The following is a 27,779-nucleotide window of genomic DNA, read 5'->3' on the forward strand; positions in this document are numbered from 1 at the left end:
GGCAAAGAAAAACCAGACACCGGTGACTCAAGTTAGCAACTTGGGAAACAAAACTGAACACAATACATACAGGACAAGAGACAGAATAACCAGTATAAAACACAAAACTGACACACCAAAGTAAAATTATAATGTAAAAACTGGTTGAGAAAGGCAATTCTTATTGGTTGTGCTTGTATCTCATGCTCAGTGGTGCAGTGAAACTACACCAACACCCTTTGTGCAGGTTTTTGCACTAAGGGTGTTGGTGTAGCTTAATTTTAGCTGATGCTGACTCTCAGAGAGAAGCTGACCTTGCAAAATAAAAAATACATACTGGGACGACGGAGACACCACACGAAAACAAGCAAAACGTTTTTGCATTAAAAACATTTCCTAAGAGTATTTAACTCTTACCTTCTGATGAAAGTAATGAAGGTGCCTGAACTGAGGGATTTCCTGTTGGATGAAAGAACATTTTGAATCATGGCCTCTTAAAAGTGATTTATTAATTAGATTAGATAGTAATTTATTAATACCTTGAGTGGGTTCCTCCGAGAAACTCAGTATAATGTTGTGCCTGCATATTGCATTACTGTGTTGAGTGTCTCTTTTCTCAGACTGACCTTGACTCATCATCTCTAAAATGGATGTCGCCAATTCTATCACATGGTCAGTAGTATATGTCTGCACCATCAAATCTATAGTTTCCAGTCTGTTTGCTTTCTCCAGATGGCACTTCCGAATGGTAGTGAAATCACCTACAGGTACATTCTGTAGGTACCAGTGGAAATGTTTCAGCTCCTCTTCTCCCAGATTCTGCAGCATATACAACAGCTGCTCATGTACAGACCGTTCCATATTGCATCTATAGACACATTAAAAACATCAATGCAGAGACAATGTAATCTTTTACTAATGTACATTTACAAAGAAATATGTAATATTTCTTACTTTTTTGAGAAGGTTATGTATGTGTGGTTGTTTAGGACTACAGTGAATAGGGGGGTGCTTGTTCCACAAACTGCGGTTACAGTACTTTTGCATATAAAAGAAAATCTGTTACATTTCAGGTCTTGTCAATGATTTCACAAAACACTGAAAAACCCTATCAACATGAGATCCTTGGGCAAGATACTAACCCCAAATTGCTTTCCGATGCATCCATCGGAGTGTGAATGTTAGTCAGAAAGCACTAAGAAAAATGTGCTTGTGTCAATGGGCACAAGTTATATAACACGCTTTGAGTGCTCAGAAAAGCGCTATATAAGAACTAGTGCATTTACCATTGGAATCTGGTGACTTCTGGTTAGGCCAGATGGAACAGACCCATCATAACTTTACATATGAAAACAGATTTTTTGGTTATCGTAACATTAGATAAAATAAAGACTTAATAGATTTAGTGAGTGAAAAAGAAACAGTCAGCAGCCTACACCTATTGCAGCATAACTAAAGGGAGGATTCAGGGTCACCTGGTCCAGCCTACTAACACACACACATGCATTGAACCTGCCTACTAACACACACACATGCATTGAACCTACCTACTAACACACACACATGCAGTGAAGATCAGCTTGTTATCTGTCGTCAGTGTTAAAATTGTGCAAATTTCACAGACACTTGTTATCAAACGCTGAGTGTATCCACTGCTGACAGTTAACTCTCTGGGTTACAGGACAACAGTTTAACTTTTGTGGGAAAAAATTCTGGTTTGACCAACCAGTGATCAGACAATAAATTTAGTTGTTGATATAGTAAATTGTCAAATACTTTCTGCTTGATTGGTGCAGCACAAGTAATTTACTGTATGAAGTAAATTCTCTTTTGTCATAATATTTTGAACATGCATCTCTGTTGTCCTGTCAACTTGGTGGGTTAATAGCTGATATGCAAATTAGCTGATTGTTACTAGATCAGGGAAGGATGGGGCACAGGCCACCCCCACAAGCAGACTGGCCACCCCAGGTGCTAAAACAATAAAATTCAATCAAATATCAAATGTCCGATTATGTTTTCACAGTGAAGCTCAGATATCCGAGTGCAAGTGAATGCAGCATCGGCTTCTGCACTATGAGCATCACGTTAGCAAAGGTAGGAGAGCCAAGCATGAAAGATGGCACTGCAAGAAACAGTTTTTCGGAGAAAGATTAACAGGTTAAGATAGCTGGACAGGCCATCGGACATACCGGGTGTGCTGATGACTTATTTTATTTATTTTTTTTGTAACGGCATGAACAATGAGAGGTGGTGGATTGGCCAGATGCAGGTCGATGTGTAAAAATAAGTCAGTTGTTTGGTGGTGGCTATGGCGGAGCTTCCACAGAGGCCAGCAGGTGGATGAGGGAAGGGGAGGCAGGAGGAGAGCCCCGAAGCAGCCGCCAGTCCGAGTGTCAGGTGAACTGAACTTCAGGTAAGAAGTTATGAGCTGCAGTCTATCTGGGTCAGATATAAACCAAGTTTAGGTGCAGTTTATTTTCCTTGTGCTGACTTTTTACCGTCAGTTACAATAACTCGTACTGTGTGAGCTAGCATGACGGAGTTTCTATACTGCTGTTCGGTTGCTATGATGTTACTGATAGTGAACTTTATTTTATTCATAAGGTTAGTAGAGTTGCCAACGGCTCCTTAAAAAATGGAATGGTCCCTCATTCAGAGAAAATATTACACGTTTCGTATTGAGCTGAGAAGAGACGCAGTTTGTCCCGAACTTCAGCTAGGATGGAAAAAGACACAAAGCTGGATTTATTCTGTGTTTACGCTGCACAGCTGCCTCTTCTTCTCTCATTCTCCCCCCTCCCTCTCCTGTTTCTACTTCAATCATGAAACTGATCAATGATCAGCTGATCGTCTCTCTTGTTTGTTTATCGCCCACTTTGTGCCAGAAAGAGGAAACCAGCAGATGTCGCGCTAAACAACAGCAGCACGTTTAAGCTTGATCAGCTGTTGTTAGAATTTATTTAATATTAATTTCTAGTATCAGCTGATGTTTGCTGGAGCCACAGCTGTAAAGCTGCTGGTCATGATGTCTGTTTAGATATGTGGTGAGAGGGAAACATGCAGATGAAACCAGGAGATGTCCTTACTGAACCATCAGAGCTGTGATGGAGAAACAGGTTTACCTTTTAGGTGACATGGATGAGTTGAAGTTATGAACTGTTTCTGAGAGACAAATAACACCAGGATCCTTTTCTAAGCAGCTGACAGCTGGTAACTGTGCAGGGGCGGGTCTAGCAAAGTTTTGCCAGGGGGCCAGGTAGGACATTAACAGGGAGAGGGGGGCACAAAGAAATACTTTTCTTTCTTATTCTCATTTAAAATATCTCGCTTTTATTAAATAATTATCTAAATCTTACAACCAAAGTTTTTATCTGACGTAAAATGTATAGAAATCATACATATACCAAAAAGACTGTACATCACTGTCACAACAGGGTTTGTTTTCAGTCTTTATGGCTTTACTACCTGGTGGGCCGGTCTGTAGTCAAAATGCCCGATTTTCTGTCCCAGTCCAGCCCTGCAGGTTAATACTGGCAGTGTCACCATGCCAGCTGACTGTATTTTATCATCAGCCAGTGTTGTTCTTTATCAATATTACCAAAGTTTACCATAAGGCAGCATAGAAAGTATTTACTTGCTTTCAGGTTTTATTCAAATGTTAGTCTTTTCATTCGTTTCTCCACTTTTTTCCTGTTTCAAAATCAAACACCAGTTTGTGAGAAGATTATCTTCTTTTTTTAACAGGCAGATAAAGTTTTGCATTGGCATTGGCTAATTTGTCAATTGTTTGTTACAAATGTTCATATTTTAATATTCAAAAATGTTTTTGCCCAAAACATATGTGCACTACATGTCAGTAAAAATACTATGCAAATATTGCTGTCCTTGAATGCTGAGTAAACACTGACAAAGCACTGATTGTATCTCTTGTACTTTATCAACGCAGTATCTAAAAACTTTGCACCGTAGTGGTTAAAATCTCATTCTAATAAGAGTTAAAAGCGCATTCGGTTATTAGGTTTATAGGATTATTGAATTATGGTTAACGGTTGGTAGAATTGTTTTTAACATTATCTGCCAATTACATCTGCCACCCTTCTCCAAATCTGTGCCCCTACCTGGCCCCCCCAACAAACATTTCTAGACACGCCACTGGCAGCAGCCAGAGTATTGCTGGAAGAAATCATCCCAAGGGTGGAATCTCCAGACTGGGATTGAGACTGGGTGCTGATCAGAAGTCTTCAGAGACCCAGCGAAAACTTGGAAACACTCATGGCATAGCTGACAGCCCAGGCAGTGGTTGAGGTCAAAGGTCGTGCGGTTTGGGGCCCTAGTAGTCATTATGAGAAGATTCCAGAACCACAGCAATAACCATAAAGCTGCATTGGAATGAGAGGGTGAGGGGTGAAAAGAGCGCCCTCCTCCAACAAGGGCGTGCCAAGCTCCAACTCAGCGACAGCAGAGCAGACTCTGTGTCACCCAAGAGGGATCAGCGAATGAATGCAGATAACACCTGCTTAAACAACCAATCAGTTTCCCTGGAAAGCTTAGTATGTTTTTAGGTTAAGGAGGTCGTTGGTGTGACGTTAATAATCATTTTATAAATTATATGCATTCACATAACTCTCCGAACATCACAAACTCCGTTAGAGTCCTGAGCCTGAGTAGAAGTGATTGGAGTAATTAGAGCATGCACGTTTTACAGCAACTTGTGCGCGTTTTGTAGGGTAGGTAGACTGATTATCTAGCATGTCAGTTCCTGATGCGTACGTGCATTAGGCCCTCATTGTCTGAGTAAACATAGTAACAATAGTTGTGAGTTCTTTTGACATGTGTACTCAGCTTTGACATGTTGTTTGACACTGTAAAGTAGGATTTTGGGTTCATCACATTTCAACGATTGATTTTGATAGGTCTCAAACATGCTGGAAGCACCTAAAAAATGAGGTTGTTCTTCTAGAGTTAAATGTGGTTGTTTTGGTTTCCCCAATCACTGCTGTGGGCACAGTAAAGATAATTGTAAATGCCTTTGAGAGGGTTTACACTGTGTAAATGGGTCTACAGTAGTAACGAGTACAGCACAATGTACTGACTGATAGAGAGGAAAGATCGATCTCTCTGTTGTAAATGTAGCTCAGAAGTGTTTGATATATGTTGGCTGTGTGGAAATTCATGGCTACTTCTGGGTTTTACCCCAGACTTTGGGAAGCACTAACTTTGAAGTTAGTTTAGGTTTGTGGTATTCACTTAGGTACAGATATAGTCACTGTCCTTGATGGCAAACATCTGGACAGGGCAAAGCAAACAACAACATATCTAAACAACAGGTTCTTATGAAAGAGCAGCTTGATGTAACTAAGGGTAAAGTTTTCTTTGCAGATGAACAACAGAGGCTGTTTCATTTTGTATATGGTCTCATATTGTGTTTTCTTTTATGGTATCTGCCATCCTTCAAACAAAGGGTGGAGACTCAGATGGAGCGAAGATGACCATAAAGTGTGAATTAGTTTTTTTCCTTCTGACTATAGGGAGGATGCACATTATGGAATTTCTTTGAGTATGTAATTGTGCTGATGTTCAGTAGTTAGAAAAGAAATCTCCATGTTTTTATGTGATTCTTAATTGTGGCATCACAAAGGGTGGAGTGTGGTGGCGGATTTCTTTTCTCATGTATTAATCACATATTTAATCTCATTAGTTATAGTAATATCACTTTCTCACTTTACCATAGTGAGAGCACTCCTGTCACTAGTTTACATGCACGTGGAAAGTTACCACAGGGAGGCCGTTGTAATGGGAGACGTTAAACAGATAGTGGGACTCCTGCTTATCAGGGATGTAAATCTTTAGGTGACGGCCAAGCAGAAAACAAGGTCATAATTCTCTGTGTGAGGGAGGAGGTATAGCCCCCTGTGAGAGGGGGGGCTATACCAACATGTGAGAGTCTGTGGATGTTCTTTGTCTGTGTGTCTGTATAGAAGATGTGAGGGCGGTGGCCACAGAGATGGTCCTGGTGTTTCACTGGGATGCTCTCTCCACATTGCAGTGTGTTTATTAAACCCACAAATCAAGCTCACTGACTGTGTTGCAGGTTATTGTTAAATTTTCCATAACAACATCAACTAAAGAAGGATTTTTAATTAATTTTTGAATACGATGGAATATTTCAGTTAACCCTTAATGGCTTTGAGGATAAGTGTCCTTTAATTTATGAGGAACATTATCTGTCTCGCTCATGTCTGCGGTGGGCTCGCTTAGCAAGGGTCGAACCTTAGGACCCTTACTGGATACAGACGCCCCAGAATGAAGAGAATATCTATGGTTTTGTAGTTTTTCTCAGGAAATCATCCTTCAGTCTTCCTCAGTTTCTTTAAGTCACCAACTGGACCTGCTTGCTGAGATTTGGTCAAACCTGCAAAAACTGAAGTTTATGTGAGACGTCGTGGCCCTTTTTACACATGAGCTCTGGTTTCCATTTTATCAAGATATTTGCTAATAAATAAATGTTACTGTCAGCTGACCAGGAGGGCAAAGTGGTAGCAATCATGTACAACAATGTGTATAACCTCACACATTTTTCCCAAACTGAAACCAGATCAGTAAAGTAGATGAGATGTCAGTGAATAAAGCACAGGGGCAAGTTAAAGTAAAGTCTAATTTATTTATTGGTTTAGGGCTCAGAAAACAAAGAATCACATGTTGAAATTAATGCACAGGAAACATCAAATTAGTATTTTGTCATGGCTGTGTGCAGGCTGGCAGGGAGAAAGGACCCAAAATGCAGGACTCAAAGGCAGACGTAAACTCGAAAACACTCAGCTTTGTTGCTGATAGCAACAGAACAGGAACTTTACTAAATTGAGACAAAAACAAACTAAGCAGGCAGGCAGAACACACAGTAACGTGAGAGTACGATGCAACAGGGAGCACAGGAAAACACAGGGCTTAAATACACAGGGAGTAATCAGGGAATGGAAACAGGAGGGGAACACAGCTGGAAGAAACCACACCCGACGAGACAGGCGAAACGTGACCTGAACCCACAGAACCAACAAAAGATTATTAAATCTTTGAAATCTTCCTTCCTCAAAGTTTAGTGATGATTTTCTAAAAAACACTTGGTGGAGCGTTTCAGTCTGATTTCATCAATAATCCAACTCAGTACATCCCATCCACGCAAGCATGTGTTACCTGCTCAGCTGATCTTTAATGATTCGATGTTAAAACTTTATTTTTAAACAACTAAAGCTTTTAACTCCAGAGAATTTTGCTCATTCGGGTTACTTCAGGGTTAACCCTGAGTTTTCTGTCCTACGGAGCTGGTTCACAATCGCAAACAGCTGCAGCTGAGAGAACATAAACTCAAACTGTCAGGAGCAGGTTATGTCTTTTAAAGCGTGCTTTCAGTGACATATTGATTATCTGCTGGGTGAAATGTGTTCGTGTGATCAGAAAATGATTCTGCTCTGCTGATGAGTCTGTTCCACTGCCACAAACATGAAACACACCTCGATACCTGTTCAACCAACCACACCTGTGAAATAAACAGCCATACTGAGCGTTGATCGCTTTTACGACAGGATTGTATTTTACTGGTATTTCTTTTATACTCCTTTTTTATTCCTAATGTCTGTTGTGTTGTAAGGACCGTTTTCTGTGGAAGATGGGGGAACCCTGGGTTAACTCAAGTTTATATCTGTTTATCCTGATAAGTAAAAATAATACTAATGAAGGGTGATCAGGCCTTTCCTCAAGATCTGCCCCAAAAACAATCAGAGCTCATATTTGCATAATTACTTTATTTTTTATTCAATTACTTTATTGTGTACTTCAACTTTCAGCGTTGCAACGCTGAAGTTTGTCATGCTGGATTTAATGGTGACATTAAAATCTGTGTGAGTCAGATCATAGCCATCAGCTTTTCCTCTGACAAACCCTCTCTCAGGAGTGCGATACATCTTATGATAAAGAGCACTATCACTGTTTGTTTCCCCGTCAAAGACTCCGACGGCGCACCAGTTAGAGTACAGGCCGTAGTCAAAAGGAACCGAGAACAGGACGGCTATTTTCTTATCAGCTCTGTCTGCAGCTGTATCGTAGAGATCGTAGGTGAAGACTCCAACAGATCCTCGCGCTGTGCCGCCAGTCTTAGAGAACAGAGCGCTGCCACATTCAGAAGGCCCAAGTTTTGTTGGCAAAGGGATTTGGCAGAGTCCGCTAACAAGATGCAGACTAGTGAGGAAAAAGAAAAATATGAATTAATATTCTTATTCCAACAGGACCCTAACTCTCATAATGAGTCAGGTGGATGAGTTTGTTTAGAGAAAGAAACATGGACAGGGCTATTGCTGCTGAGATGACAACATCATGTCAGTGTTCAGAAGAAATTTACTGCTCGTCTGATTCCTTCTGTTACTTTTATCAGTGAGGTGTCAGGTGATGTGCAGGCAGCATCTCAGTCACAGTAAGAAGTGTGGTCACCTGGGGTTTTGAAGGGTGTAGCCCCGAGTCTTGTTCGTAATATGAATGACGGACTGCCGAGCGCCCATGGTGTCCGCAAACTAAAGAACAAAAAGAGAGAGAAGAACGTGTTCCTGTCTGTGGGAGCATCTCTGTTCGTAAGACAGTAAACGTGATACAAACACCATCATGTCGTCCACTGTTACAGCCCCAGTGCTCCACCCTGTGGGACTTTTCCAATAAGAGAGACTTTACCTAAAAAGTTTCCTTCAAAAGGCTCTGCAGCTTTATTATTTATTAAAAACAGTTTGAACATGGAGCACCGTGTGTGTGAGCAGCTGTGACTCACGTTTCCACAGCGAGCGCTCCGAACGAAACGATGGAAAACAGATTCTGAACACGTCAGAGAAAGGAACATCTTTGTCTGTGTTTCAGTCAAATAAACAAGCTCGGACTCACAGTGATGAGATGAATTCAGCTGATCGGTCACCAGTGTTCGTGTGCAGTCCTTGCAGTCTGACTGAGACCAAACAATCCTCTGTTTGTACCCTGAAAGTGAAGCAGAACGTCTGTTCATGAACTAAAGGAGATTTGTAGAGAGATTTTTTTTCCCTTTCCAGAAAAAAATACTACCTCATTTTTTTTCTGGAGATTCGAGAAAAATGTTTTTTTACTCTGACATGTTTTGGTTTATTTCTTTTTGATTGGTCACTAAGATATTTAAAGCAAATCCCCCTCTCGCCCCTGTGGGCTGTCTTTATTGTTCAAGCTCGTATTTGATAGCTAAAGGCTCCACACTAAAACTGGTGATTATTCACTCTGAATTATTCTTATAGGTCGTCCAACTATAAGGTTGCTTTGAAGGTAACATTGTGGTGTTTATCCAGTTGGATTAAGTTTGCAAATGTGCAAAGGGCTGATTATGTTTGCAAGCAGCATATTCCATTAATATTAATTGCAAATCACTGAATGCAGGACATCATGATCGGGAGCTAAATGAAAGCCTGCTAGTGGAGCCCAGCTCACTCAACACAAGCTGAACAGCAGAGAGGGAGGAGAGCAGTGAAGAGTGTTTCCTGGCTACACTAAGTAACAGTTACTGTGGAATAGCTCAGCCCGCATTCAGTGTGTTTCGTCTGATTCCTGGACTCTGATCACGCACTAACAGGTCATGGCGGACACGCTCGGCCTCGTTGGGCCAGCTGTGAGTCCGTTACCGTGAACTATGGAGCGGCAGATTTGTGCTGGAACTGAGCTGCACACAGCGGATGTTGATGTGTACATCGGAGACCATTCAGATGGAAACCTGCAGACCCACAGAGCTGAGAACTGTCTCTGCACATCTGCCTGTGTTAGAACAGGAAGTAGTTTCTAATTTCATCAAGCTTGTCAACATCCTGTGGTCGCAGAGATGTTAAAAACAGGAAGTGTGGTTGCTAAGCTGTTGCTATGTGTGCTGATGTCACACAGACTAGGATGAGGTGCAATATATTGGACAATTCACACAATTCACAGTATATCAGTTTAGTATTCAAAAAATGTGTTTTCCTATTAAAGGTGACACATTTTGTAATGTAATGTGATGCGTTACACACAAACAAGCCTTACTGCTCGTATTTATCAGGTCTTCTCCTCGTGCATTTAACAAAATAGAAATACAGGTGTAGTTTAACAGAATAAAGTTCATTACCCCGTCTGCTTTTTGTAAAGATTACTTTATTCTGATGTCATTATTTGATAGAAACACGTCTGTCTAGTGGCTAGAATGCTCGCAGTCCGCCCAGTCACCGCTCACTGTTTTAGGACATTTAAATGCAAAAATGAGCCAAGTTCTTGGGCACATTTTAATGTCCGGTAAAGGTAGCGTTGTAATAGCAAAAAAGTATTTTTGATGCAATTGCATTTAAAAACAAAAGTGACATTTTTTTCTCCCCTCTGAGGTCAGTGGGAGGAGGCACAGACCCACCATTTAAACTGAACCCTTTTTGGTTACACACTTTTGGTTGTGAAATCACAACAGTCCAATGGGCTTGTACAGGGCGATGGCTGTGTAGATTTTTACCAGAGGTAGAACGTGAAATATGTGACTCTTTCTATCACTGAAACTGATCCTGTGACTACTGCTGTTTCACACTAATGGATTCAGAGGACTCGCCAAGAAAAGAAAAGCAGCCCAGTCAAGAAGAGCAATGGAAAAACAAGAGAAAAACAAAGCAAAGTATAAGAAAGATTATAGGAAAGTACTTGACAAATCACTCAAGAAACAAGACACATTGCTAATTACATTATCGTATTTATTCAATTTACACTGAAATATTGATCCAATTTTTAAATACATTCAATGAGTTAAAGAAAACTAAATTCCTGCACGACTGATTTTTCACAAGGTACCCCTGTGTGTCTACCATCCTCTCAGTGTTGGGATGGTGAAAGAAGGAGTTTTGTGCAGTTCCAGCAGAGACACTAAAACACAGCAGTGATTGTGTCCAAACAGACAAACATGAACTAAATGCAGTGAAGCTGCTGTTTGCATCAAATGTCTGAGGGAGCTCACTGCACAGGAACGTTTACTTTTATTTCACTGTGAAGGCTGAACCCTCTCTGAAGGCAGCAGCATCATTTCAGAGTTTTAGAGTCGAACATTTCTAACAGGAAGTGATCAGAAGTCTACAAAAGGCTCTGAATCCTCAAACACTGAGAGGAAATCTGCTGTTCAAGCTGCTGATCGTGTTGTCAACATTTCAACACTAACTCCAGATGTTTCCAGTTGCACATCCATCACATCAGGGAAGTTCTGGCAGCAAAAACTGATCAAAGGCTGAAAACACTCATTTATCTGTGAGCAGCATCAACTTTTAGACAACAGGAAACATCAGAAAACATTTTTACATCAGTCCCAAAATGAACAGAGCTGCTGCCTCCATCTACAAACTGCCCCACATGCAGAACCACAAACTCCACCCTGCACTGAGAACTGAAAAAGTCTTCACTGTTACTTTTCTACAGATCATCACTGAAAATATCATAACTGACTCATCATGGAGTCTTTTTTCCTTCAAACTACAAACATCCTGGACATTAAATGTTTCTGTAAACAGCAGCTGAAACTTTCAGGAACTGAAGACAAAACTTCAGACTTCAACACAAACAAATGTATGAACCCGGTCTCTGCCGCCATCTTTTATATACAAGCTATAGATAGTCTACAGTGGAAATAATAATTGAAACCAGCAAACACACAATCACGAAAAAGCAGAAGTTATACTGATGTTAGCCAGGAAAACATTACAGACTGCTTCCATTACCTTCACAGCGTCAGTCACAAACATTTACTTCAGGAAAGTGAAATTAAAGTTTGAACAGGAAGGAAACACCCACAGAGGCATCTGAGGACACCGAAACAAACACACTCTGTGCTGCGTTCTAGTGCATCTTGGAAACTCCCAAAGCTCTTGCAGGTTATCTAAAGGTGATTTATTTCTGCTGGTTTTCCTGTTTGAAGCACAAACATCCGTCATCACTTTGTTGTTCTTCTTCCTGCAGCGTTTGAATGTTTCAGCACTGAACTGATGTTGGTTCAAAGCTCATTTCAACCTGTTGAAGTCATGATTGAAAGTGCAGACTGAGAGTGGATCACATGATGTTTAAGGTGTGTCATGTGACATGTTCAGTATTGTCACACATGTCTAGATTGTCCCTGATATCATAACTGCTCAAACACTGATGATTATATTTGAAGAATTATTCCTGATGGCAGCAAAGTTTGAATGGAGCTCTCTGTCTGTGCTGATTTGTCGCCCTCTGGAGGTCAAAGCACAAACTGCATGATGTCACTGTAACCACCACAGAGACAGGAAGTGTTTTTATGACTGAAACACTGAAATGATGCTAACGGCTGTCGTTAGGCTCACTGACAGCAGTGCTGATGTGTTCATGTCAAACACTGGCTCAGGTCAGACTCCTTCATCCTTCTCCAACATGAATGGTAAATGGCCTGCATTTGTATAGCGCTGTACTCAGTCCCTAAGGACCCCAAAGTGCTTTACACTACATTCAGTCATTCACCCATTCACACACACATTCACACACTGGTGATGCTACATTGTAGCCACAGCCACCCTGGGGCACACTGACAGAGGCGAGGCTGCCGGACACTGGCGCCACCGGGCCCTCTGACCACCACCAGTAGGCAAATCTTGCCCAAGGATATTTGGCATGCAGCCAGGAGGCAGCCTGGGATCGAACCACCGACCTTCTGATTAGTGGCTGACCTGCTCTGCCACCTGAGCTACAGCTACCCCATGAGGCTGCCCTCAGACCCACAGGAGCTCTGACCTTTGACCTCCTGACCCTAACCATTTTAGTCTCTTTGCCTCTTTAATGCAAATCCATCTAAACTGTAGCCGAGCAAAAGACGCTGTAAGCTGTTCTATGACTGATGTTCATACCAGAGTTTCTGTTTCCAGCTCAGACGTGTTAAACGCTGCTGCTGTGCTACATTTGTCATTTCCTGCTTTCACTGCCATCCATGTCAAAGTGCTGAAGTCATCACTTTAATGCAGTAAAGCAGGAGCTGTAAGTCTGACATTTATTTACTGTCATCACAAACACACACAGCTGGATCAGCACCCAGACAAAGGGCTGAAAAGATGAAAATCAGCATCTGATTTCTATTATATATCCTTTTTATGTGGATGCACTTTTCTATCTGTCGGTGCTGAAGCAGACGTCACTGATCACATGACTCTGAGGGATGTTTCCAGCACCTCACTGAATCTGAGCCATGAAGATTTAAGGTGGCTCTGAAAGCAAAGCAGGTCTGAGGCTACGTCCACATGTACCCGGGTATTTTTGAAAACGCAGATTTTTCTATGCGTTTGCACCTTCTGTCCACACGTAAACGGCGTTTTCTGTCACTGAAAACAGGGATTTCTAAAAACGCCGGCCAGGGTGGATATTTTCGAAAACTCCGTTTTTGCGTTTACGTGTGGACGAGAAAAACGGAGAAAACGCAGCGTCAAAGATATGCGCCTTTTTTGACGTCACACTGTGCGCCACGTTATTGTTTCGGTGAAATGAATTTCTACAATACTGTTAATTCTACTCTCTGCAGTGTTTAAATGCTTACATATACACACAGTTACTGTCCCTCCACACATACGACTCAGTTCTGCTTCTATGCCCCAGCTTTGTTTACTATTTCCCACCGAGGCTTCTAGACTTCTGATTGGCCAACATTTCTGCACGGTTAGGAATATATCGCCACCTGTTGCTTTGGCATGTTCATAGCAGCGTTTTCCTTCATTTCTGCCTTTATGTGTGGACGGGATTATTTTTTAAAATGAAAACGGAAAATCTCCGTTTTCAAAAATACCCGTGTACGTGTGGACAACCTGAGCCTGTGTTAGGAAGCTGTACCTAATAAAGTGGAGAGTCATGTGGTCAAAGCAAGGCCCTGGTACCCTGACAGAGAGCGAGCGCAGTCATCCTAATGTGTGACATCACTTCTAACCAGAGAGCATTCAGCTTTCACAGCAGCCAACATCCTGTCACACTGAGCATGTGCAAACACAGCAGCCAACATCCTGTCACACTGAGCATGTGCAAACACAGCAGCCAACATCCTGTCACACTGAGCATGTGCAAACACAGCTCTCAGCTTCCATCACTCACAAGCTCCACCCTCCATTTATGTCACAGCTGCTAAATTAGACTGAAGCCAGACTCAAACAGAACACAGACTGAAAGAGAGAGCGCTGCTCCATCTCTGGACCCAAATATATGTTCCACCACCACGCTGCAATGCATCCTGGGATAGGGTGGGCCCACCTGTCCTTCAAATCCAGGGAGAAGGAGGACACGTTTGTGGGAGCCTGGTTTTAATGTTTTATTTGGGAACAGAATGGTGTGTATGTGTGAGTTTGGTGATTGAGTTTTTATTATGAATTTTTTATGAATTATTATGTCTTTTTTTTATGTTTATGGACAACAGATGGAAATTAGCCCTTGGCTATAATCTGGTATGTTTACATTCATGTAATTTTTTTACATTTATGTTCATTACCATGCACTGTCCAAAAATAAATAAATTAAATATTTCAACATTGAATTGATGTTTCTTTAAAGCTCATTTCAACCTGTTGAAGTCATGACTGAAAGTGCAGAATGAGAGTGGATCACATGATGTTTGAGGTGTGTCATGTGACATGTTCAGTATTGTCACACATGTCTAGATTGTCCCTGATATCATAACTGCTCAAACACTGATGATTATATTTGAAGCATTATTACTGATGGCAGCAAAGTTTGAATGGAGCTCTCTGTCTGTGCTGATTTGTCGCCCTCTGGAGGTCAAAACACAGTTTGCACGTGTTTTGGATTTTGAAAAACAAACCATAATTGCCGTGACAGGCGATCTTGTTTCACACACACACACACACACACACACACACACACACACACACACACACACACACACACACACAAAACAGAGACCCGAAGGATGAGAAAAAACAAAAAACCGCGGTGTGTGTGTGTGTGTGTGTGTGTGTGTGTGTGTGTGTGTGTGTGTGTGTGTGTGTGTGTGTGTGTGTGAAACAAGATCGCCTGTCACGGCAATTATGGTCTGTTTTTCAGTCCCTTGTAAAAAGGACTCTCAAAAGGAAAAGTAGTATTCAAAGAAGACTATTCACTAAGGGGTATTTATTCATTTTTACACATACGGGGTAGGCAGCCTGTAGGTTACAAGCGGATAGAAAGTTCTTCTTTTCATCACAAGCTATGGTGTAGCCTAAAAATTGCAATTTGTTGCTAGGCTGATCATCTTAAAGGTTTTTTTTTACTGCGTCTGTATTATAGGAAAATAAAATATTATTGAAAGAAACGGTTCTCTACAGGCAACAGGAAGTCACTCTTTTTTCCCATTACAGGCGCCGGTGCAGCTTAAGAAAGTAAAATTACATCTGCTATTGTAAAAAAAAAAAATACAGAGAAAATTGTCATAATATTGAAACAGAATGAAAGGATCCATCTTGCGTCTGTGCCTAGAAATTGTGACGGCCTCCTCTCTGCTTTTATTCCCCTTCCCTGCCGCAGACCCTCCCTCCCTCTAAAAACTTTTTTCTTTTTTTTCCAACAACAGGTGGCGCGCTTCCGGGGGTTTCCCCCTCCCTTCTCCGGATGCAATTCGTCACGCTTAGGGGATCAAATTACACACTTCCGGGGGGGAGGGGGGAGGTCAAAAGGTCATGATTAGGGTCATCAATCAAATCGAATCAAATTTTGTCACATACTGTATGGGAGTATCTCTCTACTGTGTATATTTGTACTGGCAGTATGGAAAATGATCATTTAGAAATGCTTAAAATGGAAATGATCATTTACTGTGAGGTGAGGTGTGGTTGGGGTGTGGACAGTGGTTGTGCTTTTGTAACGTTGAGGTATGGACAGCTACACACTGAGCCTCAGTCCTGCCCATATTTTATTCAGTAAAAACTAAATTTTCACTGCTTCTATAACCTTTAGTGGGGAGAACATAGCTGGGATTTAATGATTCAACAAATCTTTTGAATCCTTTGTCCTCCACAATGCTAAATGGCTGGGAGTCCTCAATCACCATGGTAACCAGGTCTTCATCTATTTGAGATTGTTCTCCTGAGGAAAGACAATAAAGACAAAGCACGAATATAAATATCACACACGTAACTTATAACAGTTGTATAATATTGTTATATCATTTAGTAACATTACTGCATCCTATATTATCATTGCATTTGATGGCTCAGCTGGTCTTGCTCCACAATCGGTGTTCCCCTTATTCTCATGCAAAGCTCTGTAGTGCCTAAGCATGGATGAGGTGTTGTTGTTATATCCCAGCTCCCTGGCACATAGCAAACACTTCACCTTGTACAAAAGTAAAGCCGCTTAACAGTAATTGTATTGCACCATCAGTATTATGAAAATACATCTTCTGTAGAAATTTACATACCTTGTTGGGAGGAATAAAATCACAATGTTCCCACACAGGGGAGGACATCCTCCTCTTCTTAGCTGGCTCCATTCTCTCCTGACTTTCTCTCCTAACTCTCATAAACCTCCAAACGGTCTCCAAACTCTCACTAACCGCAACTCTCCATCAAACACCCACATTTTGAATGAAGTCTGAGGGGTTTATATCGCTGTCATATCTCGCAGCAAAGTTCGAACCACTTCATGAACCAGTCACGTGGTACAGCCGGGCAGCGAGGCTTCGGACGTCATCATTTTCAGCTCCTCCCATAAATGAAGCAAGCCTCGATACGCGCATCGCGGAAACGCCCCCTCCATTACTCGACACACGCTTCGAAGCCTCGATACAGAACGTCACATCACTACCTGAAGGAGGTCTCAGACACAGGTGGTAAAAGTACACACAGTCTGTACTGAAGTAGAAGTACTACTGTTAAAAATACTCCAGGTACTAATTCAACCTCTTTACTCAAGTAAAAGTAAAAAAGTAGTGGCTGTGAAATGAGAGTAAAAAGAGCTGATTGAAGAACATTTCTAACATGTGTTTATACAAAGCTAACTGACTGTGTGACTAACTAACTGACTAACTGCTGTGGTTTGGAGTAGAGATTCCTGAATTTACCAGGTGCACCTGAAGGCAGCACAATTTAAACCGTAAATAATGATGTAGGTGCGCAAATCCTTTTCAAGCTTCACACCATCAAATGAGCCGGCTTACCTTTGTTGCACTTCTACACCAAGTTTTACGCTCGCGTTTCTTCGTTGCTGATTTTTGTTCCACAAACCAAAAGAACAAAGAATCAACCTTTAATATATTTTCATGTGTGTTTCAAGCACTATGACATATCACACACACACATGCTGAGTGTGTCACTGATAAAGCTGTGACACAGCAGCTCACTCAGTCCAGTCCAGGTAACAGACTCACCTGTTAGCAGCAGCTCTGCCCTCACAGAGCTCAGCTGCTTATTTCAGTCAGCAGGAAACATTAATATTATGGACTACAGCCGTCTGTCAGGGCCGTTCAAGGACACAACGTCACACACAGGTTTAAACTGTTAGACTCATGAATACCCACAACGTTCGATGCACATTTCTCTTTAACAGGAGCAAACGGCCTGATCAGATAATATAAGAACTCATAAAAGCTCATTTATGTAAATCTCTGCTTGGACCAGTGAAACAGTCTCACACTGATTAAACACCATCACTACTTCAGTAATGACAGAGGGGCGTAGGCGTGCTCGTGGGACAGCTTCCTCCAGCTGTGGAAACCAGATGTGGAAGCAGACTCCCTGATGTTGCAGTCCAACACCAGTGTGAGCAGAGAGGACTCAGCTGCTGGGCGGAGCTTATCTTCCTGTCCTGTTCAAATCCAGCATGAAACTCTTCTTATGTTCCCTCTTCAGTCTGATCCTGTCTAACAAACATCACTGTTCACCTCCTCCTCCCTCTGTGACTCCTTCATGTCCACTTTACTCCTCAGTAAGTCTCCACAGCTCCAAGCCAGCTCTGCATTCAGAGTTAGTCCACGTTCTCACCTCCATCTTCAAGCTTTCCTCAGCCAGAGTGTTGTGTCTGTGCTTCCACAGGCCCCGCTGGTTTACAAACTTGTTCCTGTTAACGGAAACAAGACGAACAGCTTTTACTTGCTAGCAAGGGAGGACCGCTCGGTGTGTCAGGAAAGCACTGAATCCACCCACAGACGACCTTTTACTGAACACAGTTACAGTACACACAAGCACCACCCATTGTAAAACCCCCTATGGTCAACAAACATAAGGCACTATGTGTGTGTGTGTGTTTGGGGTGCGTTTGTGTGACCTCCTGCCCACAAAGGATGATAAAGCAGGAAGCTTACTAAGCAGCAAACAGAGCCCTCACATAGATGAGCCTATAACAAAACACTGCAGCCTCCCCACCAACAAACTGGCTGGAGAGGTGGTCAGAGACAAAGGAACGTCTTTGATCAGGCTGCTTGAACCAAGACTTACAAACTTAAGTAACACAATGACAACATTTAACAATTTGACTCCAACACAGAGCACTATCCCCACATGCTTCAAGACCACAACCATCATGCCCCTCCCCAAGAAAAGCCCAGCCACTAAACGCCTGCAGACCAGTCGCACTGACTCCCATCATTGCAAAGTGCTTTGAGAGAGTGGTGCTGGCCTACATCCAGAGCAACATCCCAGACACTCTGGACCCCCTGCAGTCTGCCTACCGGCCCAATAGGTCCACGTCAGACGCCATCGCTGCTGCCCCTCACTACTCCCTCTCCCACCTGGAAAACAAAGACCTCAGGGTGCTTTTTGTTGATTATAGCTCCGCCTTCAATACAGTCATCCCTCACAAACTCATTCACAAGATCCTCAGCAGCTTCTACAGCTGCACTGTGGAGAGCACACTGACCAGCTGCATCACTGCAAGGTACGGCAGCACTACTGCTATGGACCAAACGCCTGCAGAGAAGATGATCAGGACCCCGCTGCCCTCTGCATCCACCATCGCAGAGTCCAGAGGAGAGCTGCCTCCATCCTCAAAGACCCCACATCCCCCCAACACGGCTGTTCACACTTCTACCCTCAGGACGAAGGTTCAGAAGTTCAAAATCCAGAACATCCAGACTCAACAACTCCTTCTTCCCACTGCTGTCAGACTCTTGGACAGCTGACCTGTTTTAACAGTAATGTTTGCACATCAGGTCATCTTTCATATCAAGCTCATAGCTCCTTTGCACATACATCTACCTCACACTTACATTTAGTCTCCACTCATTTATTCATAGTATTTGTATTTTATCTTGTTCTATTTGTATTTATTAGCGTGCATCTGTGTGTGGACAGCAAAGAAAGAGTTTCATTGCACAGAGAAATGCTTTTCTGAGAAGCTTCTTCAGTTCTAAGGGTCAATGGTGGGCCCCACCCTATTGATAGGGTGGGGCCCACCATTGACCCTTAGAACTGAAGAAGCTTCTCGGATGAGAGGTGAAACGTCTTCAAGCAACTTAAGAAGTCCAGACGCTTTTCTTTCCAAGCTCCTTAGACTACGATGACCTGGATGACTGAACCTTCACAGACACGATGGAAGCTGAGGATCAAATGATGGAGTTAGTTGTCAATCAGAGTGACTGACAGGAAGTGTGGGTGTGGCCTCAGGGCCTCCATCATGGCTCGTTCCTGCTCTGATTGGAGCTCTGAGGTCAGAGGGGTGTTTCATGATGTTTTGTCTGATTCAATTCAATTTTCAATTCAATTTTATTTATATTGCGCCAAATCACAACAAAAGTCGCCTCAAGGCGCTTCATAGATACAGAGAAAAACCCAACAATCATATGACCCCCTATGAGCAAGCACTTTGGCGACAGTGGGAAGGAAAAACTCCCTTTTAACAGGAAGAAACCTCCGGCAGAACCAGGCTCAGGGAGGGGCGGGGCCTTCTGCTGTGATTGGTTGGGGTGAGAGAAGGAAGACAGGATAAAGACATGCTGTGGAAGAGAGACAGAGATTAATAACAGATATGATTCAATGCAGAGAGGTCTGTTAACACATAGTGAGTGAGAAAGGTGACTGGAAAGGAAAAACTCAATGCATCATGGGAATCCCCCGGCAGCCTACATCTATTGCAGCATAACTAAGGGAGGATTCAGGGTCACCTGGTCCAGCCCTAACTATATGCTTTAGCAAAAAGGAAAGTTTGAAGCCTAATCTTAAAAGTAGAGATAGTGTCTGTCTCCCGAATCCAAACTGGAAGCTGGTTCCACAGAAGAGGGGCCTGAAAACTGAAGGCTCTGCCTCCCATTCTACTTTTAAATACTCTAGGAACAACAAGTAGGCCTGCAGTGTAAAAGCGAAGTGCTCTAATAGGCTGATATGGTGGTGACTGTGCTGAAGAGGAAGCGTGTGTGTGGATTACGCCCTCTCTCTGGAGCCCCTTCCAACTCACTGCACATATATGTAGCACTGAGTTGTTCCCTGTTGTAAATAAACTGTCTTCTTTTGATTGCAAAGAACTCTGTCTGCACGTGAGTCCATCCAGTAGCCATGACACTAAAATTAAGTTATTGACTTGTTGAATGCTTTGACATAACTTGTTTTGGTTAATTATTCAGTTTTGTTTACCAAGCGTTATTTTGCGATCTTATTAGACAAACATGATGCTCGTTCGGTTAGCTTGCTAGATCTGGAGACTTGGAGCTGTTTCTTTGGTGAGAAAAGTAACAGTTGCAGTTGCTAAACATGCTGAAATGCTTGGTCACCATTGTTGTTATAATTTTGTACCAAGTCAGCTGCCTTAAACGAACAGTATGGATTAAATCCTTTAGTTTCATGAGTGGTGGGGACGAGATTACGATTTATTACAATTATTACAAGTAAAGAAAAGTGGAAGCAATTAAAAAAAATCCCTAAAAGTCAGCTGTGGTGGAAGATTCTAAAATAAAATTGCTTCTGTCAGATTCAGAAGTGTTTTCATTAAAATGTAAACATTAGGGACAACGTCTGATTTAACAGCATGTTCAGGACATAAATATAGAAGTTGTATTTTAATTTTATAACAAGTTCAGCTATTAAAGTGCAGAGCAGAAAATGGGGAAATGTTCAAATGGAGCAGACAAACTTAAAGAGAACAGAGAAGAAAATTCAAGGATCTCAAACCTTTAAAGAACGAAGTGCCTCTAATGTCTGAGTGTAAAGATTAATTCAAAAAGAGCCCTGCTGCTGCTCTTATTCCAGATTTATACTCACATGTGCTAAAAGACGGAAGACAGCAGCCTCGTTGGTCCAGCTGTGAGTCCGTCGCCGTGAACTATGGAATAGCAAATTTGTGCTTTTTGTGCTGGAACTAAGCTGCATACAGCTGATGTTAGCCAGGAAAGCATTACCTTGACATGGAGCTTCAGACAAACACGATAATTTCAGGTCAGGAAAGAGAATTGAAATTTTAATGAGGAACCAAACACTGAAGAGGCATTTATAGGGAAATTAGAATTGAGCAAAAGCAGAAATGGATCTGTGTGGATCAGCTGCACTTTGACAGAAACTTTTATACCGAGAATATTTCCTACATATTTTAGACATGAAGCAAAAATGTATTTGATTTCTTACATGTTCATGGACGGATGGACGTGTTTAAACTGCTTCAATGTCCCATGTCTTCTATTTAAGTATGTCTGTCTGTGCTGATTTGTCGCCCTCTCGAGGTCAAAACACAAAGTGCATGATGTCAGAGGTCAAAGGTCAGAGCTCCTGTCGGTCTGAGGGCGGCCTCATGCTGGAGAAGGATGAAGGAGTCTGACCTGAGCCAGTGTTTGACATGAACACATCAGCACTGCTGTCAGTGAGCCTAACGACAGCCGTTAGCATCATTTTAGTGTTTCAGTCATTTAAAAACACTTCCTGTCACTGTGGAGGTTAATAACCATAACCATTTTAGTCTCTTTGCATCTTTAAATGCAAATCCATCCAGACTGTAGCAGAGCAAAAGAAGGTGGAAGCTGTTCTATGATGTTCCTGTTTCCAGCTCAGACGTGTTAAACGCTGCTGCTGTGCTACATTTGTCACTTCCTGCTTTCACTACCATCCATGTCAAAGTGCTGATGTCATCTTAACACTTTAACACTAAGTCTGACATTTATTCACTGTCATCACAAACACACACAGCTGGACTAGCACCCAGACAAAGGTCTGAAAAGCTGAAAATCAGCATTTGATTATTATTATTACATATCCTGTTTTTGTGGATGCACTTTTCTATCTGTCAGTGCTGAAGCAGACGTCACTGATCACATGACTCTGAGGGATGTTTCCAGCACCTTGCTGAATCTGAGCCATGAAGATTTAAGGCTCAGCTCTGAAGGCAAAGCAGGTCTGAGCCTATGTTAGCAAGCTGTACCTAATAAAGTGGCAGCAAGGACTCAGTCAGTAATGATCAAAGCCAGCAGGGGGCAGCACAGAGAGGTGATGTCATAGAAGCAGGCTGACATCAGACTGGTCATATTCCACAATCTATACCTGAAATAATCACCAAACACACGGCAGAGCAGAAACATGTGGAAACATCTGGACCTCAGTCTCAGCCTCAGACCTGCTCCTCTGCTTCCTGTTTACAGCGCACACATCATGCTGTGTACTGAGAGTCATGTGGTCAAAGCGAGGACCTGGTACTCTGACAGAGAGCTAGCACAGTTATCCTAATGTGTGACATCACTTCTAACCAGAGAGCATTCAGCTTTCACAGCAGCCAACATCCTGTCACACTGAGCATGTGCAAACACAGCAGCCAACATCCTGTCACACTGAGCATGTGCAAACACAGCTCTCAGCTTCCATCACTCACAAGCTCCAGCCTCCACTTAAAAGCCCAGAACAAAGCTTGTGACCAACACAGCGCAGACAGAGGTGATGTCCACACTCTGTTTCTGGGTGGGAAACTCAGCTGTGGGTGTGGCTGTTCCTCCCCTACAATCTCTGATGTCACAGCTGCTAAATTAGACTGAAGCCAGACTCAAACAGAAAACAGCCTCAAAGACTCAGAGAGAGCGCTGCTCCATCTCTAGACCCAAATATATGTTCCAACACCACGCTGCAATGCATCTTGGGATAGGGTGGGCCCACCTGTCCTTCAAATCCAGGGAGAAGGAGGACATGTTTGTGGGAGCCTGGGAGCCTGGGAGTCTGGACGGCCTTTGTGGCCTCGCTGTTATGTCATCAACCTTCAGAGGAAGCAGAGGCTGAATTCAAACACAGCCGCTGACTTCCTGTGTTCTGCTCTGACAGCTGCCATGTGTCACAGCCTGGATAATAAAGCCATCAAACTTCACTCAGCTCCAATAACACCATCAGTGTTTGATGTCCAGAGGATTAATCAGCTTTAACCATGATAGAAGCAGGAAGTTAAGATGAACCATGTTGTGCCTGAAGGACAAAGCTGAAACATACAGATGTGTACAGATGTGTCAAGCTTTGGACGTAAACACAGGTGGAAAACGAAGCAGCAGTCATGTTTGGAGGCTCACTGAAATCATCCCAGCTGACAGTAGAAAAGTTTGACTTTTAAAAGCAGCAAATGTATTTAATGAATCATTTTTAGAACTTCAAAGCTTCAAGTCTATATACAAGCTTTACATGAAATGAAGCAAATGCAAACTCAGCTATCATCTATACAAATACTTTAAAGTGTTTCCACTACAATCAGCTTCAGTTTTATGCAAGTTAGCATATGACAAATAAAACTGTCACAAAGTCAATATTGCAATTATATGTATTTTCACAGGACTGTAAAACTTGATTATTGGGCTTCATTTATGTACTGAACAGTCATTTAAGATTAGTTAGTAAATAACAATTAGCTTATGTTGTTCATGAGACCAAAATCATCTCACTTTGGTAATGTAAATATAATATGGCCAATATGAAAGTTATTATTACATTAATCGTTATTAGTTATTACAGCAGTGAACTTGAACTCTGTGTCGAATACTGAGCTTCAGTAAAGATTCAAGTTTTAGTTATTTATATTTCCTATCACCTTAAATCTTCACAGTCTCTGTTACGCCTTTTCCATTAGTACTTAGCTCGGCTCATCACAGCTCCACTTGGTTCTTATGGTTTAAGTGGAGGAGAGGAAGACAAGAGCGAGTGAGGGAACATGAGGTAGAGCACAGACATGACAGGCTGGGGAAACATGATGGAATAAAACACAAGGAGAGGAAACCAGGCACAAGGACTCACACAACTAAATAAATACAGAGGGCAAAGACACAAGGGAAAATATAATAAACCATACTGGACAGAATAACCTAGGAACCATAGAATACAAGTGAACTCAAAAATAATAGAGAATTATCAAAATTGCATGAAAATTCAAAACACTGCATCAAAATGGGGGACCATGATAGATATAGTGGGATTCATATTAGATTCTTTATGAGTGTGGGTTGTTGTTATTCAGCCTGGTTCTATGCACCTGTTTTTAGCTTTAACATGTCTGCACAGCACTGTGTAGGAGTGTTTATTACAAGCACACGAAGAAGCTCTTGTTTCACTGTTTACAGAGAGGAAATCTGCTTCTGTGAATCAGCCTGCAGTACAGAAAGGAGTTCCAGCAGAACAGCTCATTCCTGTGGTCACAGTCAAAGGAATGTGTTGCTAAGCAGCAGTTATTATTCCATGTATGGGGTTGTTGACTTTTCTTTCTATGACTCCGCCCAGATTAAAGAGTGGACTTTGGATTTTCCTCTTTTTCTGTGACTGTTACTGTCAGGGGTGCAGACATTTGTTCACAAGTAAGAGAAATAAGACACTGCAGACCGACTCAGAGAGTTTTAAGACATGCGCATGGGTGTGTGCCTCTCAGCAAAATCACACACACTCAAGCGCAGGCTGGTTGCTTTATTTATAAGGCAAAATGGGTTACATAGTACTTCCTCTTTTAACAGAAAGGGGAAAGTTCAGACATTATCTCAGCTTATCTGACCTCTACACACAAACTAAAAATAAAAACATAGAAGTATATCATGCTTATCTGACATCACACACACTGGGTTAAAGAATACATCTTATATCATGACTTGTCAAACATCTCAGACACTGAAGTAAGGAATGCATTATGTTCTCCTTAACAATAAGCTTGGTTATGTGAAAATATATGAACACTCGATTATAAGGCACACTTGATTATACTTGATTTCATAAAAATCCTCTCACAGTTACACAAATGTGATCCTTCACCATCACTGACGGTTTTCAGATGTTCAGGAGTTTGTCTCATAGCAAAAAATATTACCTTTATCAGGTTCTGGGAAGATATTTTAAATATTCACTAAACTAACTTTTTTATTTTTGTCACAGTTTGAAGTTTAGGATTTATTCTGTTTATAGTAATATTGACTCCTAATATTCACAGCTCTGCTCCACAAACACAACATATCATTCTTTGATTTCTGCGGTCAAATATTTTCTTCCAGGAGTGTCACTGCAGGGAATCAAACCTGGTCCTGCAGTTTGTTCCTCCTGACATGTATCTGAGTATAAATGCAGTCTGTGCTCATTAACTGAGGCTGTCCTGCTTCTAAGTTCGCCTGCTTTAATTTAAAGATGACATGAATCCATGTAAAGCTTTCAGTGAGAGTAAACACAGAGAATCAAAGCATCAACATGAAGAGTCTGAGAAACTGAATCAAGCACATGAACAAAGACTTCCTGACTCTGACTGAACACCTGAAGTCCAGTCTATGAGATGAGCTGTGAAGGTGACTGTGAGCCAGTAAAGATCCACTAAACTCTGCTGTGTTTGAAACAGCTGCAGGGTTTTCAGCCTGAGCTGAATCGAATGAATGAAGCTGTGCGTGAGCTTTAAAAGAAGAAGCCCTGTTAGAGATGCTGCTCACTGACAGGAGAATTCACGTCAAATCAAAGGTTACTGAAGAGACAACTCATTATAATGAAGCTTTCATCAAGCTGGGTATTATAGTATCTGGGGTCTTGCCAGTTTGATACAAAGATCCATTAATTCTTAAATCAACAGATTTAATGCAGACTAAACGTATTCTCTGTGTTTTTCTACTTTTAATAGAAAATCTTATGTGCTGCGTTCAATGAGTCCCTACTCTCTGACTGTTACTGACACTCAGCACAGCCACCAACTGACTGTACTTAACTGCTGTGAGAAAAATAACAGAAAAAAATAGAAACGCAACAAACAAAGTGAATTTTGGGGAGCTGTGATTGTTCCTTAAAAAAAAAAGAAGAAAATTCAGTCCCTGGTGAGGGAGGCGGGCTCTAGCCCCTAGTGATGGGATTTCTGGCTCTTTTTAGAGAACCGGCTCTTTCGGCTCGGCTCACTAAAAAGAACCGGCTCTTCAGGTTTTGGTTGCTTTAATTAATTTATTATTAACAACAATATAAAATTATGCACAGAATGAATTACTAATGTAAAAAAAACTATTGTTTTATTTATATATGCTTATATATAAATATATGCAGTGGCCCCTAGAGACAAAGCACGTAAAAACTCAAAAACACATTTCTAGCATGAACTGAACTTCAAAGCAGAGCTACTAGATCACTTAAATTACACAATTGAAAGCATGTGTGTATTGTTTGTGTATTTATACACAGGCACTCATATATATTCAAATAATTTAAAAAATGTTCATTTTCCTGTTACTACCACACACCAAATCTGGTCGTTGGTACTTCCTGGCTTGTGTAGCCACCAGGTAACAAAAGCTCAACACTGCCCCCTAGCATCCTGGAGCACTTCTGTTGTGTTTTGTACATGTTTTGTCCTAGTGGCCACCGTAAATATACTTTTATTTATTTACTCCACATAAAATGTAATAAATAAATCATATAATACAAAAACCAACTCTTCACATTTCAACTTTTAACTATTTAAATTTTCAGCTTTTTCCTTTTAAACAAATTTAAAGTGAAACAACACAAAACACTGCAAACCACAACACAATTAAATATAAATATGAAAAAATATGAAAACAAAAAGAAGATGCATATTCTCTGTCATATGGACCTGCATGAATAAACTTTCTGAATCCTTTATCATCTGCAGTGGAAAATAGTTGTGGATGATTACTGTACCTTTATATATTACTATACTATACTATACTATATTATACCTTTCTAATGTGACGTTGTTGTCCCTGGCTCTCTTTCTCTCCCTCTGTCTCTGTTCCTGTGCTACTGCAAGTGTAACTACCGCCCCTCCTCCCCTTCCCAGCGTAAAGCACAAGGCTCACGTGCGGAGTGAAGCGGAAAAAACGTGTGAGAGGGAGAGAGAGGGTGAGAGAAAGAAAAAAAAACACATCTCCCAATAAGGAGCCGGCTCGCGTCGTTCACTTCAAAGAGTCAGATCTAAGAGCCGTTTCGTTCGTGACCGACACATCACTACTGGCCCCTCAGGCCCACCCACAAACAACTCTGGGTTTTTCCTTCTTTCCCAAACTTTTTCTCTCCTGATCTTTGTGTCTTTCCTGACGCTGATCGTCTCCATGTGAAAGTAAGTGAGGCAGTGTCTAAAGTTTTCCTGACTTACATCAGCTTTATTCAGCATTAGTTCTTCTGTGAAACAGCAGCAGAGTTACCTGATGGTCAGCAGCTGACACATTGAATGCGGAATGAAGTCGTCCAGAGAGCCGCTCCAGAGACTCTGAGCTCTGGTCTTTATACTCAGAGAAAGAGGTCACAGTTGGTTTCATAAGCTGTGTCCCAATCCAGCGACCGCACGCTCCGGAGTACGCGCAGTTCGCGTACTAGGTACAGCACGTACTAGGAAGTACGAGAAGTGCGGATGTGACAGCAGAGTGAAGC

At 41.8% G+C, this 27,779-nt stretch overlaps 2 long non-coding RNA genes across 3 annotated transcripts; both read right to left on the minus strand.

Annotated features, from left to right (window-relative positions):
* Positions 1–337: 337 nt before the first annotated feature.
* On the minus strand, positions 338–27,769 carry LOC113010230 (uncharacterized). Of its 2 annotated transcripts, XR_013906718.1 has the most exons (4): positions 27,554–27,769; positions 21,198–21,346; positions 519–847; positions 338–438 (listed from the first exon to the last, which is right to left on the minus strand). It is a non-coding gene; the product is annotated as an uncharacterized LOC113010230 (long non-coding RNA). The 2 variants fall into 2 exon arrangements; XR_003270305.2 differs by having other exon boundaries at positions 21,198–27,766.
* Positions 6,630–12,153, minus strand: LOC113029744 (uncharacterized). Its single transcript, XR_013906710.1, has 4 exons — positions 11,748–12,153; positions 8,902–8,991; positions 8,464–8,543; positions 6,630–8,214 (listed from the first exon to the last, which is right to left on the minus strand). It is a non-coding gene; the product is annotated as an uncharacterized LOC113029744 (long non-coding RNA).
* Positions 27,770–27,779: the final 10 nt, after the last annotated feature.

This window comes from Astatotilapia calliptera, chromosome 3, assembly GCF_964374335.1.
Source record: "Astatotilapia calliptera chromosome 3, fAstCal68.1, whole genome shotgun sequence".
Taxonomy (NCBI): domain Eukaryota; kingdom Metazoa; phylum Chordata; class Actinopteri; order Cichliformes; family Cichlidae; genus Astatotilapia; species Astatotilapia calliptera.